The sequence below is a fragment of the Lactuca saligna genome, chromosome 3, assembly GCF_052625555.1.
Source record: "Lactuca saligna cultivar CGN05327 chromosome 3, ASM5262555v1, whole genome shotgun sequence".
Classification (NCBI taxonomy): domain Eukaryota; kingdom Viridiplantae; phylum Streptophyta; class Magnoliopsida; order Asterales; family Asteraceae; genus Lactuca; species Lactuca saligna.
In genome coordinates, this window is record NC_136419.1 from 216,160,006 (window position 1) to 216,180,500 (window position 20,495).

Genomic DNA, 20,495 nt, shown 5'->3' on the forward strand with positions numbered 1-20,495 from the left:
TTCCTTAAACACCCCTTATAGACCAGCTTCGTGAATGAGGCCTACTAACGGTAAGACTGACTTTTACTCATACATATATATAATGTTAGACTTTTAATGTTATATATAGTATAGGGTGTATTTTATACTTTTAAAATACTATATGGTTAACTTTAACAATTACACTTTTAATCCAATTAAAAGGTTAACCTAAACTTTTATGGATTTATTAAACCTCTTTTAACTATACTCCTTAATTAATTAATAAAACCATAAGGGTGTGATTTGAACTTTTCAAAACATTACTAGGGTTTAGAATTTAACATTTCTAATTAAACCTTTAATCAACTTTTAAATTCCAAAACTTGAGGGCAAGTTTTGAAACCTTTTTCAAAACATTAGGGTTTTAACTATTTAAATTTTAAAACTCCAAAACTTTTAGGTTCAAATTTAAACTATAAAACCTAAAGGGGAAAATATGAAACTTTTCATAACAACAAGGATCAAATAACAAATAATCTAAACTAACATTTAGTTACATAATTATCCATATTTGATTTGTTTAATGATTTCTTGCAAAACAATTTATCAATTTACTCAAAATAATTAATCAATTATCTTATAAGGAAACAATTATCTTGTTAATTGATAATTATCTTTAATTAGATCAAGAATATAGTCATATATATCATAAAATCGGATTTATATTGATCTAACATGATAAGGTAACTATCCAAATGCAAAAACAACAAGAAATCCCGAGATAAGCATTATCTGACGCTCGAACTCGCCGAGTACCACACTGTACTCGCCGAGTTCCTCAGCCATAAAGCCCAAAAAATGATTTTCTAGTTATACAATGCATCAATACAATTGAAACCAAGCTAGGCTCTGATACCACTGATGGGTTTTGGTCATAAGACATCCTATGTGCTCATACAAACCCTAATGCTTGGATCTAGGTTTCTCTATTGTACATGCTTTGAATCCAAGACTATAAACCCTAATTCTAACATATGGAAATTTACATTAACATATAATTAGGTTTAAGAACATACCTTGATTGTTATATAGCAATAACAATCACAACTCCACCTTGGATTGACTTTGGAATGCTTAGAGTCACAAGTGTCACTCCTCTAATGGCTCACAAACACCATAAGCAAATGGAGAAGGTATAAAGAGAGAGGTGAGAGGTTAGAATTCGTATCTAGGACCTCTTGGTAAGGGATACACGAATTCATGACCCTAGGGGTGTTTATATAGGTGTAGAGATAGGGTTTCAGTCATTATCCTTATCTAGTTGATTATCCATTAAGCAACCAATAAGATAATCCTTCAATCCTTATCATACTCGAATTCCAAGGCTTTCCAACCTTAAATTTGTCCACCATATAAATAAGATAATCCTTACCTTATTTTGTAACTATCACATAATTACAAATCAGCCCCTCTAGTTTAATTAATTACATTTGATCACAAAACTAATTCTTAATTAATTATTGACCAATATTAATTAAACAAATATGATTTCTCCTTTAATATATTATTCCTATAACATATTAATAAATCATATTATCCTCTCTCTCTTTATTCATTTCTCCAATCAAGTTGCTTTGGTGAAGGCAACCCAAAAGGACCATGCACCATCGGATCAAGTACATACCAAAATAGTTATGGACTTAGACACTAATCCAACAAAAGGTACCTAACCATGGATGGAACTTATTAATCTCGTCAAAAAATACTTTTGGAAAAAAAAATCCACTAAAAGAGAGCATATGAGACTTAAAAGGCATTTTAGAGTTGTTTGCATTGTTTTAGTTGTCCAATATTAATCTCATATATTAAGGGGACCAGGGAACATCATTAGAAAGAGTTAAGAAGGTTTAAAACTCATTCATCTCAATTGATAACATTCCAAAACTTAAAATCCCACTAAAAAGGGTTTTCCAACGGTTAGAGGGTTGCCGGAGGCAGCTCTGGCATCCACATTAGTGGGGAAGGGTCAAGGATGATACTGGGGATGGAGTGAAACTCTTACCTACCTTAAAGGTGGTCTGAAATGAGATCTGCAAGTTCTTCTTTGACTGAAAACCTTAACTAGGCCACCACTTATTCCCATTGGTTTCTTCTTGATTTTAATCTCAAGATCGGATGCGAAAGGTTCAAATGAATAAGACTAGAGTATGGACGTGTTAGGATAAAAGTTCTTTCTACTAAATCTCAAATTTTAGGTCCTAAATGGGGAAAATATGTCGACAACAAGTTGTGATCTATGCAGTGAAGAAACAACAAAAAAAAAATTCCAACTGTGACACCTTTGGTCATTGGACTTAACCATGATGACATAAACTAGCCCAAATTCAAATTTCATCTATATAAATGATTTTCCATAAATTACATAGACACTTGGACAAATATTCATATTATTATTATTATTATTATTATTATTATTATTATTATTATTATTATTATTATTATTGTTATTATTATTATATTAAATTTCTCCTGCCTTAGCTACAGTGAATTTGATGGCTTTTTGGCAAAAATCGTCCTTGGTTTAAAGTGATATGTTTTTTTTCGCTTTCTTGATGTGCATTTATATTCTGGGCAATTTATGCCACTTTCTACAAACATTGTCGCCACCTGTTTGTCACATATCTTCTTTATCGTTTTCCTATCCAATCACATTTCGATTGGTGTAATTGTTTTCCAATGGCTGCCTAGACTGACAATCGTTTGCACCAATAAATCCCTAAATCCTTTTGTCGTCTCTTTCTAAATGCATCCACATCCAAGAAGAATCAGTTCTCCACCGCTCCTCATTCTCTCTTCTCTTATCATTGACTTCACCATGGTATTGCATTACGATTCGGTTAGTCAAGTCTTGAACTAATTTTCTTGGTTTTATTATGATTGATTATCTCACTAATCATCGCAATATCATCAACGTTTCGTTTTAGGTTAGAAATTCTTGAACTTCTTCAAAATTTTAGGGTATTCGCTAATCTTCACTCTGTATCTATTTGGATTTGCTTCGTTCGTGACCTATTGTTACCAGAAATTGAGAGGGAAGGGGAAAGACGAAGTGAAAGATTGAGGGTGAGTCGAACAACAGTTGGAAGTAGGAGGTGAGTGGTTTTTTGGATTAGTCTATGCATACTATTCTTCATCATCTACTCCGCTATCGTCTCTAACTTCTGTTTCTTTTGAAAAAAGGAGCCAGATCGAATTCCATCCACTCTTTCTTTTTCCACCTACTTCGAAATTTTTTTGCCTTCTCTACTTTGTTTCTGATATTGGAAGTTGCTGTTCCTATCAGCTTTGATCACCACATGTTCGATGAAATGCTTTCAGGTATTCATAACGATTGTAAGCAACTCATGACTCTGGAATTGTCCATTGGTGGTACAACATGTTACTTAGCTGCTGCCTTTTAAAACCAATCAAACTGGAATGAATATTTTCGAAATGGAGCACCGCTACCTCCACCATCAACGACTCATCTTAACGGACCTTTATTGGACGACAAGTGCAACTTCTGTTTAGGCCTAACTAATTACGCTTTTATTTCTTCATATTAATTCTTAATTGAATACCCTAACTTTCAAACCATGTATGAAAAACAATGGAAATAGGGCAAAGGAGTCTATTACAGAGGAGGTAAAGTGATTAACGATGGGATTCATCGCTTTTTTTCTTTGCTTCCCACTCCTCGAATGTCCGTCAAACCTTTGCATATGAAGAAAGGAATCAAGCAATATTATGAGGTTCGATTTCTTTTCCTCTCTCTTTATTTATTGATGTTTCGACTTTCATGTTTATGGATTTATGTTTCTTTGTATCTATGCCCACCACTTGTTTGTAGAAATGTTAAACTTAACCAAATATCCATTTGTTGCAATAATAAATGCATGTGTGTTTTTATCCTCTTCTTTTTCATCTATCATCATCCTGATTATCATCAAAATAAAATGGATTCGTTAACTATTAACAGAATATTAAACGGAATGCCTTGAATATGATATTATTTGTAGGTGATAGTTGTAAATTTAGGAAAATAACTAGGAATCCCCATTTTTGTTTGGTGGTGGTGGTTGATTTCATCAATTGCATTGGTGCAGTTCAATTTGCAGCCTGGAATAAAGGTTGTGGAGCCCAATATTTTGATATGGAAGACTTTGACATGTGCAACCACTTGAGCTTTATATTTGTGTGTTGTCCCTAATATGACAAGTGTATATTGATAATGTTTTTTCTCGGATATAAATATATATCCCATTCCATTTCCTGAAGTATTATTATTATTTTGTTAAATATACAACAAATTTGAGTATACTGGCAAACAATATGAACTTTAAAGAATGTAGCATCTGGTTTGGACACGGGAGTTAAGTGGGTGACTCGGCGAGTTAGAGACCGGACTCGACGAGTCCATGCTGTCCAGACACAAACCCTAATATGAGGGTTTGCACCCTATATAAACACCTTAACTCAGCCTCCCTTGTCCCTAACACTCTCCTAGGGCTGCATATCAAAACCGTAGCCGATTGTGTTTGTCTTAAGGCCATTTTGATGCTTTTGTTGACTTGTGAAGCTTGGAAGGAAGAAGAGGAGCTTGAGTATTCGACTTGGGGCTAGTGGATCCAGAAATCTCATTCCATCTTCATCTTAATCAAGGTAAAATGCTCCTGCTTTTGGTCTTCCATTTGGTTGTTCATCTTTAGATTGTAGATCTTGGGTGCATTTAGGGCTTTCAAGCCATTTTTAGATTTAAGGAGTGTTATATGAACTCTAGCCTTCAGATCTAGGCCTTAAGAGGGGTCTCATGGCATAAAGGTGCCAACTTTAGGGCTTTCAAGCCATAAAGGTGCCAACTCGGCGAGTTGCTCTTAGCACTCGACGAGTCGGTGACCATTGTGCACCAAACCCTTTCTGTCAATGGGCAAGTGTTAGGAAGGAAGTCCCTTGTGGGTTTAGACGCGAAAAGGGACCTGGAAGCCATGGGACTCGGCGAGTGGTATGAGCAGACTCGGCGAGTCTAGCAATCTCCCAATGTTTGAAGATGGACTCAACGCGTTGTTCATACAACTCGGCGAATCATAGACCGAACAAGTTCTTAAGTTGGAGATGAACTCGACGAGTTTAAGAAGGAACTCGGCGAGTCGGATGAAGATGATCTCGATGTTATGATTGAAGGAGAACTCGTCAAGTTTTTGCTAGACTCGACGAGTGGAGCCGGGTTTTTGTGTGGGATTAGAGAAACATGGAAGCGACAAGTTGGTAGGCTAACTCGGCGATTCAGGTCAACTGAATGTTGACTTTGACCAATGTTAACTTTGATTGAACTTGGGCTAACCCTGTTTAGGGTTGTATGTGATATGTGTGGTAAAGGGTAAAACTGGAAATTCATGGTAATTTTTTTGCAATAGTGACTTTTTTTTAATTAAGTATGGACTATTTATGTAAAACATTTATGCATAGGACCTGTTTTATAGTCTTATTTATACATTATTAAATGAATTGAGTCTTATTTATACATTATTAAATGAATTGAAATATCAGCATTCATAAATGACATTTCCTTCAAACTTTTGTTTCTTTTATACATACATAATTGAAAAAAAAATCATATGTTCTCATGCATGTTTATGGTGTTTTTTCTAGGTAAAAATGGTTATAGCATCAACTCGAGATTCCGAATTATGGTCAGATACCTATCATAAATTTGGACCAAAATACCCCTACATAATGTCTTCCGTCGGTTTTCTTTGACATTAGCGACGAATCCAACCCCCACTTCGCGGGGTTTCCCATCTAGTTATTATTATTATTATTATTATTATTATTATTGTTATTATTATTATTATTATTATTATTATTATTATTATTATTATTATTATTATTTTAACCCCTTTACATCTATATATTGCCTTTTATTTAGTTAATTCACTTGACAAGCCTATAAATTTAGGTAGTGTTTGTTTTTTTGTCTATAGTTCTGCGTGGCCTCTTCTGTCTATGCCGCGCAGACATTAGCCTTTGTAGACTATTTGTTTTTTTGAAGACTACAGACCAAAAAATGTCTACGCGCCCTCTTCTTGACGCAGATGTGGACCAGAGTCTTCTAACATCTTCAGACATCTTCTAGCCTAAAAAAAACATATATATATATATATATATATATATATATATATATATATATATATATATCTTTATTTTTTTAAAGTTTTTTTTTTAATTTTTAATTTTTCTAACTTTATTAATGATAAACAATTTGAAAAAAAAAAATACAAAACTTTAAAAAAAACATTCGACGATACAAACATGATATTTTTGACAAATTTATAAATCAAAATTTATTATAATAATAGTCATTGAATTTGTTTATATAAATAGGAAAAAAAATCATAATATATTCTTATATTTTTTTGCCAAATTTTATAAAACATTATTTAATACAATATCGTCAATTTCTCGAGAAAATATTTATGATACGTTTTTAATGGATTTAATTGAAAAAATCGAAGTTTATTTCCATCCATTTATGTCTCAAGTTGTTTGATCACTAATTATAATGTTTAGTTATAACTTTGCAACCAAAGTTGTTGGTTTTTATCAAATATATACGTTAATTCATACCATGTTTATTTTTAATTTTTTATACAATAATACATAAAAGTTGATCTAGATTCATTAATTATTTATAACAAAATCATAAAAATATTAAAAAATCACTTTGAAGTTTTAAAAAATCAGTTTATTTTAGTAGCCCACAGATGTTAAAAAAACAAGCAGCCTTCTTTTTTCAGACTGCAGACGTTTGGTCCACCTCTTCTACTGTAGATGTCTACAAATGTGGTCCGCAGACTGCAGATATTTTACTTCAGAAAAAACAAACAGCACCTTAGTCTTTAGTTATATAACTATTTATTATTATTTATTAAGCCTATTTAGAAATCATTAAACATTAAATGAAAACGGGTGTTACACAAGTCTTTTAACCTCTTCAGAAATCTTTTAGCCTAAAAAAAATACTTCTTAATACTTTTTTGTTATTCAAATACTTTTTTGTTATTCAAATGACTCTTTCTTTTCCTTTTTCAAATGCATTTTTTGTAACATCTTCAAACATTAATATTTCTACTTTGACTATTTTTTTATTTCTCATTTAACAACATCCAAATACAATATATATCAAATATATTCTTAAATTCATATCATTTTACTTTTCTTTTATATATTACAACACATTATTTAAAAAATGACCTAATTATCCTATTTTCATTAAAATATGAAATACTTTATCCATACACATTAAATCATAATATAATATCACATAAAATAAATAAATTAAAAAAAAGTTATGAAAAAATGAAAGTGTTATACAATAATACATAAAATTAAATCTAGATTTGTTAAATATTTATAATAAAGTCATAAAAGTGCTAGGTTCAAAAGATGATTTTCAACAAATGGTTTGTATATATGATTTTAAGATTCAATCTCTTAAATGAATTTAAATTGAAAGAAATTTGAATTTGATGGAACCTTTCGGTATTATAAAAGTAGCGTTACTTAAATTTCAATATTCAAAAACTCTTTTAGGTTTAAAAAATCATTTGATATAAATTTTAGTTTATTAGTAGGTTGCAAATATTAAAAACAAATAGTCTTCTTCTTTCACACTACATGCATTTGACTCGCCTCTTCTACTGCATAATTCTAAGATGTGGTCCATAGACTATAGACCTTTTGCCTCTAAAAGAAATAGTACCTTCATCTCTCTTAAAAGTTATATCATTTGATAGCTAGATTTTCAAAAAAAAACAAACAAACATGTAGTGATGGTATATCTAAAAACAATACCACAAATGTTTACAACTAGTATAAAGGTTTGGTTTGTAATCAAATAAGCACATTATCACATCATACTTGAGGAAAAGGAATGGAAATGTGGGTTCGAATGAAGCGCAAAACCCTAACCCACGAAATCAATAAGATGATAAAAAAAATCAACACAAAAAGGTCTAATAATTAGAAGCATGGTAAAAGAGTAAATGAATTAAGGGTTGTAAAAGATGAAAGGTGAGATAATGTGATAGCATACTCAATGTTCTAGATACAAAATCAGTGAAACATTGGGTTGTCTTCTTTGTAACACGAATTTCTCAAAACCTCAAAATTGTGACATTCTCAGGAAACAAAAGATGGCAGGTGAGCGACGAACAACAAAAGGAGGCGGAGGATGAATGTGATGTGTGATAAATGTGAATAATCGCTAAAGATCTTCCTAATTTGAGGAGGGGTTATGTTGGTGACGGATAATGGGCATGAATCTCTTGGCCGCTCAAAAAGGGTGAAATATTAAATGAAGAAGAGAAAATGATGATCCCCTTTTTTTAGGGATACAATTTAATAATCGCTCTAGTTACCTAAAAACTCTCATGTTTTTTATACAAAAAATACTCTTTTGACAGCCATTATGTTTAACTAAAATCAAATTAAAATTAGATCACAACTATGGATAAAGATGATTTATGGCCATATTTGATTCTTTTTTATACAATAAATCTAAAATTTATATAATAAATCACAACCATTGATAAAGAGGATTTATGGTCAAATTTTGTTCTTTTGTTTATACAAAATCTAGTTTTTATATGATATGTGAGAATGAATGTGAACCATCTATTTTGGAATGTTAATTTTATTATTTTTTTCTGAATATATTAAATTTTTTATTTTTAATTTTCTACAAAAATATCAGTAGTATATAAACTTTTTATATTTATATTATATGTATTAATCAAATGTGATTAAACATTGTTATTCATATGTGATTAAGCTAACCACATGTAATTAAACCATGTTCTTGCATTATCAATTCCATAAGTGTTCATGTTAAAATTTCCTCTTATATATGCAAGGATGTATGTATGAGAGAGAGAGAGACCCTTTGACTTTGACATAATTGCAAGAATGTTAGTTTGTTAGAGCGACATAAATGCCCTTTGACTTTGACACAATTCAACTCATAAATGGTACCACCCACTAGAGAGAAATTAGAAATAACAATATTTCATTTAGGGTGTCGAAGTTGTTTTTTTTACTGTTTACCATAAAGTTTTAGATGTCAAAATTTTGTTTGATATTCAAATAGTGTTGCAAACTAGTGTGCAGTTTAATATCTCATATGGCGATTTCATATTTCCCTATAACTTACGTACTACAAATTTCTTTATTAAGAATGTTGTTAAATGTTAACTTTGCACTATAAATCTAACACCACGTGATGTTCTTCTAGTGTGTTAGATTAATAAACAAAAAGAAAATACAATACTTAATGCATAACTCAATACTTTTGAAATGATACTATAACGATTTTCAGGTTTCTACATTTATGCTAGCGTTTAAATCTAAATTACGTTTCACAAATGTCCACACTTGGACCTCAAATGCGCATATGGTTAAACACTTGATAACTAAACTCAACGCATAACTAGTATGGAACCAAAAATTCATTGACTATACTCATACACATGGTGTGTTGCTTCACGAATGTTTGTTGGCTGTTGACATAAGACCCTACTTGACCTCACTACATTTGATCAAAATTTGAAATGGAATTATCTTGTTCTAAATCTTAATTATTAACATGATAAGTCCAAATCTATTAAAATAAACTCATCAGATAAAAAATTTTAAAAAATACTTTAAAATGCATTTGACTTTGTCTCAATTGAAATTATAATGAAAACTGATGATTACAATGCATATGTATATCACAATCTAGTTGTTAATTGTCGTTGTAGACAATTCTTAAAACCTAAAACAATATAAAGGTGTAAATAAATCAAACTCATTAGCTACATTCTTAAAAACTAAAAATAATATAATGTTGTAAATAAATCAAACTCGTTAGCTACATTCATTTGAATGTATCAATCAACAAAAATAAGGATTTAAAGTGTATACATTGATGTTCTCATGAGTTGTATTTGTTACATTGATGATTCTGAATGAGACTATGAAAATTGTGTATGGAAGATTAAGGTTTGTGGTGGAGATATGGATACCAACTTGGATCGTGATATCACTTTCCGAAATGATATTTCTACCCTATGACTGGGTTACAAGAAATACAACCTAGGATAATCGAAGTGGACATTTACGTTTCTAGGCACAGAAAACGTAAGCTAATATGCTAGAGGATTCTATTGAAGTATGATGAAAAACGAGAGCTTAAGATCGTAACCCTCTTCTAAAGAGGAATAACTGTTTATATATTAAACGAGATAAGGGTTTCATTAGGGTTAGGCCGTCATTAGTAGCTTTGGAAGGAATCAATGTTAATCCGAATTTAATGAGGATTTAGGGTTACCAAAACTAACGAGTTTCGTTAGTTTTACCGTAATCACCCTCAAGAAATTAAATTTTCCACTATGTTCTCATATGTAAAATTTGGTGAGGTTTTGAGGCGTTGCCCTCGACCCCATCAGCTGACCTGGCAGCGGCACCCCAGCCAGGAGGTCTGCCCCTTGGACCCTGCTAGGGGCGCTGCCCCTAAACCCCGCCAAAGGGTTGGAAACCCCGGACCCAAGGGCGTTGCCCCCGAACCCCCGACTAGTCGTCGAATCGGCTTCTAATTTGATCTTATACATGCGTGCACTCCGCACAATCTCGTACATATATTAGAGTACAAATTATGAAGCCTCTTAGCTCACATGTTAGTTTCAGTTACTTAAAATGACATGTTGAGACTAAAATCACCAACAAATTGTGTAGGGTTATTTCTAACGATGAGAATTAAAAAGTATGTGTATATTTTTGTGATGGCGAGACATCGAGATTGAATTGTTGTCCCACCTTGTTCTATATATTTGGTTTTGGCATAAAGTTATAACTTATTTATCGTTAATATCCGTTTCCAACTCTCAAGCCATGTCAAATCGTAGTAAGTTACCGGAATGCATAACATACATAGCCTTAAATACATTATGCATGCACATTATTATAAGTTGAGTACATTCCACTAAGATGATTCATCAAAAGTAAATGGAAATGATTAAAGGGAGATTAGATGTTTAACTTAGTATATCAATATGTTGTAACATTTTAGATGGTGAAAAGTTATAGGTAATGCCTATAAATAAAATGCATCAAAATATTCAATGTAACTTCACTTATTATTTCATGCAATAAAACAACCTAATTATTATTTTAATTCATGATTGATTTGGGTTACATGAAATTAATAAGAAATCTTTTTTAAAATAAATAAACTAATGTAACTAAAATAGAAAAGAAAAAAAACAAATAGAAACTAGTGCAAAAGTTAGGATTATGACACAAAAGGCTAATCATAAAACCTTTGTTCAAAGATATATGGTGGATATCTTATTAACTTATCTTCAAATCTTGATATAATTTTCAGCCTTGTAGCCACTGAGGTTTGCCTACAGTGACTTCAGAGCATGAGGCATAACCTCATGTTTGTAGTCTCATGTTTGTAGTGAGAGATTAGTCGGTGCATGAAAGCTGGCTCCATTCCATTAAAAAAAAAAAAAAAAAAAAAAAAAACTTGTTATGTAAATGTTTTATGATCGATCATAGTGTAGTTGCTACTTCACTTCTCGAAATTCCTTCTCATTTCATTTTTTGTCATTATGTAATCGAGTTTACATATATGTTAAAGTTAATAATACACCAAAGATAACGAAGGTAATTTTTTTGATAGAAATTATGAAAGAATGTAAATGTTTTCAACATTGTATACCCCTCTAAATAAAGTGAAAGTGCATGTCTTGATTTGTCAAATATTTGAACTCCATGGGCCATATTGTTATTAAGCTAAAGTCATTGAACAAAACGCAACTCCTAAAAACCATTAATTAATGATTATCAAGATAGTTAATTAATTTTTTTTAAACAATCTAGCAGATTTAGTTGATTCATTAAAAACTTCATATTTAATTTTCATGTTGAGACATTGTTACATTATAAAAATGTCATTTATAATAATTTTTATTACCACATCCTTTTCTTGTGTTTTAGATTTGTTGGTTAACTTATATTGTTTATTTTTCCCATCATACAGAGTTTACAAATGTTTTTAACATTTGATGTCATGTGTGTCAATTTTTCCCATCATAAAGAGTTTACAAATGTTTTTAACATTTGATGTCATGTGTGCTATTAGAATTACGAGTGTCTTCTATGTTACTTTTCTAACTTGGAGTTAAAAAATTACCTTTGAAAACAAATGATATGATCTTCAACAACTGTAACAAGATATTACATAAATATCATTTTTTTTATATTTAATAAATACGATTTTGGATTTACAAAATCTAATAATGAATTTAAGGCTAATCAATAGGATTTATATAGATGTCTTAACATTTTCATTTTATTACTTTGTATATACAATCTTTTCTACTTATCATAACGCTTCTAATCTCAAAAAACAGTAAGAGTCAAACAATGGATGATGCTGATGATTGGGACCTTTATGCAATAGTCAAGGGAATTCGCCCCACCATTGATTCCTCGTCATCCTCATTTGCGGCTGCCATTCCTACCACCCCCACTACCACCATTCCTACTAAACTAGTAAATAACGGTCAAAAATTGGATGAAATTACTGACTGGAACATACATGCAATGATCAATGACATTTACCCCACCATTGATGCCTCCTCATCCTCCTTGGATGCAATCATTCCCACCACCACTACAACATATATTCCCACCATCATCACCACTCCAACTATACCCGAAAATAAGAGTCAAGTTTGCGATGGACTTCTTAATTGGAATCTAGATGTAATGCTCAATGGTTTATACCCCACAATTGATGCCTCCTTGTCATCCTTTGATGTTGCTAGTCCTAGCATCACGAAGAACACCACCACCACCATCAACACTGCTCCAATTGTACATCTAAATAATGGTCAAATATCGAATGTAACTACTGAATGGAACCTACATGCAATTGTCAATGGCTTTTCCCCAACCATTGCTACCTCTACATCCTCTATTTCCATGACCAACCCTATACCAATTACGACGACCACCACAACCACTCAAACTATACCCACAGATTTCTACAATCCCCAAAATTCAAGATTTCATGGAGAAATGTCAAACCAACTTCAATCAACGAATGAAAACAATGTCATCAAAGAGTTGATGCAAATTTCAAATAACTCTCTCAATTTACCCAACAAACATAAACGCCCTCTTTCTTGTAAGAATTGGCCGATTTTATCCCTTCCATGTCTTGGAAAAATACCTGAACCACCTAATCATCAACCACAACAACAAAACCAACTTCAAGGAAGACAACTATCACTTTGTATCTTTGAAGGTACATCAAAGTCAAAGAAAAGGTAACATGAAACCAATTTATGTTAAATTTTTGTTGTTATTGTAATTAACTTAGACCCCTTCCGTTTAACTTTGTTGGAAAACATCATAGTTCCAAATATTTGTGTTGTTTTTAAAAAAAAAAAAAAACTTGAACCTAAACAATTTTCTAGTTGTAAAAACAGGGATATCGAGTTCAACATTTTCAATCGATATGTATTGAACTGACAATTATTTAATTTAATCAAAGAAAACTGATTTCAAAAAAAAAATAATAATAAATAAATAAATAAATAAAAACCTTTTCAAGTGCAATAACAATAACAACGTTACAAACTTTAGTGGTTTAAAAATCAATTTACATAGTTTTTACAAAGAAATATTATACAAGTCGTTAGTTTAAAATTATTTTTCTATTACAGGGAAAAGGATATGAAACGGATTTACAAAATGCCACCACAGGGGCTAAACACTGATGTGTGGTCTTGGAAAAAATATGGCGAAAAAAACGTCATTGGTTCCCCACATCTAAGGTTTGTCTCTTTTTATTTTTAATATTTATATTCATTCATGCCTAATTTTTTTAAAATCTTTTGCTAATTCAGATTTAATATGATAACATTTATATTATCATCATATATGTTATAACTTAAATAAAGTCATGACTTTTGTTTATAAAATTTTGAACAAGATTGTTTCTATTAATAGCATGATAATTTAAAATAAAAAGAAAGTTTTTACTGACTCATTAAAGTAAAGAAGTCAATCGTCTATGCTATTTAAAAAAACTTACCTTTCATAAAACCGGTCTTGTCGAGCTTTTGGGGTCTGTAAACGACTAAAGAGACAAAAGTCAAAACATATTTTGTAACATGTAATTTGGTTGTAGAGACCATTGAATTTATGTATTAAAATACAAAATTAAAGGATTCCTAACTAGACTTTTATGAAAACAGCTAATATAAGTTATGTTAAAGTGTATCTTTGTATGTATGTGCTCGTGTGTCTATATATATATATATATATATATATATATATATATATATATATATATATATATATATATATATATATATATATATATATATATATATATATATATATATATATATATATATATATATATATATATATATATATATATATATATATATATATAGAGAGAGAGAGAGAGAAAGAAAGAGAGATAGATTCAAATGTTTTTATTATTTATTCTGTGCATATAGGATTGATTGTGGACCAATCATTTTACTTGTTAAAAGAAAGTAATTAATAAATATTAGATGCTCAAAATTTAATTAATACTCATTATATCTTCAACATTTAATATGTATTAACTACTTTCTTAAATAACTAAAATGATTGGTTCACAATCAATCTTACATACACATAATAGATACTTAGAACACAATAATATATATATATATATATATATATATATATATATATATATATATATATATATATATATATATAGGTTCCTTTGAGATTTAAAAAAATTAACAATCTTGATATTCAACAGCAGCCAAAATTTCTCATATATCACTCCTTCGTTCCAGCGCAGAAGGACATATGCTTAATTGCAAATGTTTATATGACTGAGATGTATAATCATATATGACAGAAGGATATTTTTTATGACTATAAATGTTTATAAGTGATTATAAATATATTCATTCATAAAGTAATTAAATATATATGACTATGATGGGTGGTGGCGGTCGTGGTAATGGAGAGGCTGGCGATGAAAAAACGAACGGATGTCGTTCCATAATCATTTATGAATATAACCTATATGTCGCGTCGGTATGCTAGAGCGCTAAGACGGCGGATTAGAAATATGTTGCTGAGTTTGAATCTCAAGATCTCTATTTTTCCAGAATAAAAAAGGAACACACACATGCACACACACACACATATATATATATATATATATATATATATATATATATATATATATATATATATATATATATATAGGCTTTCGATCGTGTGATAAACACAATTTTCATGAAAAATAAATCCGTTGTATCTTTTTTTGACAAGCCAAATACATGTATCATTAAATTATACAAAAATAAAATGATTCACAAAAAATATCCCAAAAAATTGTTCCGAAATTCATTTTTCACCAAAATTGTGCAAAATTAGGTTTTTTACTAAAGTTGTGCAAAAATAGGAATCATCACTTGAGTCACTAAAAAATAAATCATCAAGGCATTTTTAGGCTAATTTTTTTTATAATCCATGCTTTTTTATATCATCTAATGATTCATTTGCTTGTTTCAATAAAATTATGCAAGTGGTTCATTGCGTATGTTTTTCACAAACGTTTTGTTTCTTACTTGAACTTATCCCCTCTCTCTTTATCTCTCTCTCTCTCTCTCTCTCTCTATATATATATATATATATATATATATATATATATATATATATATATATATATATATATATATATATATGCACTACATTTCATGAATGGTCCTTTTGGTTTTGAAAAACTTCCTTCAAGCAGTTCGTATGAGACATTTTTTCACAAATGGTACTTAGCTATGGATACTTATGCCACCGGTCGTTATGAATAAAAGGCTATTTAGCCCTTATTTTATATCGTTATGAACAAGTGAGTATCTCTCTTTCTCTCTCTTTTTTTTTTCTTTCTCTCTATCTATCTATCTATCTATCTATCTATCTATCTATCTCTCTCTCTCTCTCTCTCTCTCTCACTTCGCATCCAAACCATAAACTCTTCTCGCTAGCTAAGAAGTAGCTTTTTCAAGTTACATTTGTAACATTCTATCTATCTATCTATCTATCTATCTATCTCTCTCTCTCTCTCTCTCTCTCTCTCTCTCTCTCTCACTTCGCATCCAAACCATAAACTCTTCTCGCTAGCTAAGAAGTAGCTTTTTCAAGTTACATTTGTAACATCCCAAAAATCCGTACCAAAAATTTTCTTTAAATCATTATCAAAGTCATATTCATAAAAACATATCATAAGCCATAACATAAATTCAGAGTATTAATTCCAAAACATATTTCATTATCAGAGTAAAACATCTCATACTGACTAATCAATGGTGTGTGTCATGCGATCACCCCGAGCTCTTCCCTCCCCTACCGGAAGTACCTGAAACCAAAACTGAAAACCGTAAGCACGAAGCTTAGTGAGTTCCGCAACCTACCACATACCCTGCACAAACACATACATCATATACTGTGCCACGCCCGCTATTTCGGGCCTCGCCCTTACCTCGGGCCCCGCCCGCTACAAAGGCCCCGCCTGGCTTCGAGCCCCGCTCGGATACAGATCTGTTTCTTTTAAGCGCCGCCTGTCTTTGGGCCCCGCCCGCTAACCACATATAGTACAAAATAGCATATAATGCATAACTGAAGATACCCTACTGCATTCTTGTCCTTAGAACTCGCCAGTCTTGGGCCTCGCCCCTGTCCTGTCACTAGTGATTCATGGAACCCCTTCCAAGCTCCTACAGTAAGTGAGATACGAGCCCACGCCCACACTCACTCCCTGCCTATCTCGGGCCTCGCCCATGCTCTGCTACTAATGAGATATGGAACACCGTCCATACTCTTTATTGGTGAGATACGGGACCTCGCCCACACTCACCTTCCTACCAGGCACATACATGTATCACACAGACAACAAGTATACTCTATCATGCAAACCATTCCTTGGGCACCCGCCCGACATCGGACCTTGGTCCGGAATATCATATTAGAAAACAGTGCCTAAGCTAACCCCCGGGTCTTCCTACTTATAACTACATGGGCCGACATTGTGGCCGTAGACCCATTCACACAAAGGGAAACTCACTTGCACTGCTGAACTTGTTGATAACCCTCGTGCTGCTGACCGATAATTCTCTGAACCGCTGCTCCATTAGCGCCCCGAGCTACCAATATCAATACATATATCACTTAGTTCCAACTGAACTCTAGATGCCAAACTAAGTCAACTCTGGTCAAATTCAATCTTCCTGGCTGACTCTACTCGCCGAGTCAGTCGTTTGACTCGTCGAATACATATACTCAGAACTCTCATAACGCGACCCAACTCGTCGAGTTCAACGATCTCTGAGTCCCATCATGTCCAACTCACTGGGTCACCATTCTACTCACTGATTTGAGCCTTAACTAGAAGGGGTTAGTGTTTCACGACCTGACTCGCCAAGTCCAAGACAATCTTCAATAGACTCGTCGAGTTGTTCTTCCAACTCGTCGAGTCCATGCCCATCTTCATCCAACTCGCTGAGTCCACCCATGTGACTCGCCGAGTCGCTTCAGTTCTTAATCAATACAGTGGCTTTTCGAGCCAAGCAGGGGCTCCAATTCATAGATCCACTCTTCCCAGGTCTATTCCTCACGTAAAGTTGCAAACTTTACGTGAAACCAAAGAGATATGGGCTTAAAACACTCTAGGGCTAGGGTTTGTGACCAAGGGGCTTCACCAACAACTTATTGGCATAAAATTTATGGCTTTATGGATCCTTAATAGCCTAGATCTGAGGTAGCAACCTCAGATCTACTCCAAACTCGAAATAAACCTCCTTCATACTTAAAATGCCCAAGTCTCAACCATAAGATAGATCTAAATGCAATAAGGTTATCTTATTACCTCAAAGGATCTGAAAAGTCACACCAACTATGTATCCAAGGCTTCCTCTTGCACCACTATGAACCTCCTTCTCTTCCAAGCTTCAAATCACTTCATCAAGGCTAGATCTTGCTCAAAATGGATATGGTGGCTAGGGTTTGGTATTCTGGGTGAGGGAGACTGTATATGAACCCTAGGGAAGAGAATGAGACGTTTAAATAGGGCACCAAGTTCCGAACTTAGGGTTTCCTAATCCAGACCAGACTCGCCGAGTCCACTTTCCAACTCGTCGAGTCGGTCACTTACTCTTCGACCCGGATCCCACTCGGACTCGTCGAATTCTACCCTGGACTCGACGAGTTGACCCATTTGACTCAGGGTTTTCCTTTCCTTTCTTGGTCTTTCTAATTATGGGTGTTACAACATTATTATCCCTGGCTTCGTTATCTTCTTGTTCATGATTTACTTCTATCTTTTTCTTGTTCTTATTTATTGCATCAATGAATTCAACGTAATTGATTGCTAAATTCTACAACCGAGCATATAGCTGGGTACTAAGCAAACTGATATGAAACTTCAAATTTTCAATTGGGTGCTCCAACTGCAAACAAAGGTTTTTCTAGTCAGGAAATGGTTCCCATCACTAGTAATTTTGTATTTCATAGACTTTGATGAACCTTAGGAAGCATGGCATGTCGAACACAATGTACAAGAACTAGTAGTGATGCTAAGCGTAACATATACATACTCAAACAAACTATCTAATAACTAGTGGTGATTTTAAGCGTAACATACACATACTGGAGTTGTAGTTTGGTAGTGTGTGTGTATGTGTTAAGTTACTTGATTTTACTGAATATATGTGTGTGTGTGTGTGTTTGAGTTACCAGATTTTACAAAATCTATGGATTCAAATCTCCCATAATGATACATAATTAGTGATTCAGAAGCCCATGTTAACCAATTTTCTTCCTCATGTGAACAATCTCTATAAGTAACTAAAGTCTCATGAGACCAACCGTTATAAATTTCCTTTTATCATCCTCATCTATCATATTCAATAATGATCTTGCCAGTCATCTCCTTCGTCTTTAATTGCTCTTTAAAAATGTGTGGTACTTTCCAAACTTAGCTTTGTAACATGATGAATCTCACATTCCTCAACCCATATTTATAAGTGTTCTTATCTTTCATGTGTGATCACTAGTGAGTAATAAGGACAAAAAAAATCATATAAAGCTTAAACAAGCTTTGACTAAAAAATGAATTGGCATATCATTATATGCAAAATCATAAACCACACTATATAACACATCACTATTAACACATGTAGATTTAGAACAAATAGTTTACTCCTAATTATACCTCATTTTTCTTTAATTATGTAAATTCATTGGTAGGTAGGGTGATGTTTCGGGTGTGTGTATGTGTTTTCAATTTTTAGTTTGTTGAGTTGCGAATGAGTGATTGTAGAAGTAGACAATGGGGTGGGTGAGATTTAAAGTGTACTTTGAGAAATAGAGAGGGAGATGATGTATTAATTGCGGAAACCAAAATGACTAATTCTCTTGTATAGTGTTTTTAAATAATATATCATGTAAAAATGACAAAGGACTATTATTGAAATTTAGTAACATACATACATACATACATATATATATATATATATATATATATATATATATATATATATATATATATATATATATATATATATATATATATATATATAGAGAGAGAGAGAGAGAGGCTTGGTTCATGTGTTTTTTATATTATTGTGTGCTAAAATGCACCAATAATAATTAAATAAATTAGATAAATATTTAATTAAATAAAGTTAGATATTAAATGTATCCATAATTATAATTTTCTTTTTATGGAAAATAATTAAAAAAACATCATTAAACAATAACATTTTTTTCAGAGTGAATTCGCATCTAGGTTTTTATGTATGGGTTCGTGTTTGTTTATGGATCCATTTACTTATAATATAACAAAGTTGTATGGAATATGAAGAACGAGAGTGTATTCTACTAGAATACACTCTCATTCTATTAAAATATCCTCTCATTCTTCTAAAACAAATTATTATTCTGCTAGAATACACTCTCGTTCTCCATGTTCTAGACAACTTTGTTGTATTTTGAGTGAATGAGTTATGAAACAAAATACGAACCCATATGTAAAAACCTAGTTGCGAATTCATTATGAAAGAACATTAATGTTGATATTAATTAAATAATAATTTAATTTTTACTAAATTTTTATTGGTGCATTCTAGCACATAATAGATGTGAGAAACATTTGAACCTAACACACACACACACACACACACACATATATATATATATATATATATATATATATATAATTTGAATCCGGTAGAAACCCAAAAATTAGTAAAAACCACGAGGATAATACTCCACCACCCATTTCGTTAATACCACAAACGTCAAACACAATTTCTAGTTTGTGAAACGTTCACATACGACATATGTCCGTGAAACGTAATACGAACTCGAGGAAA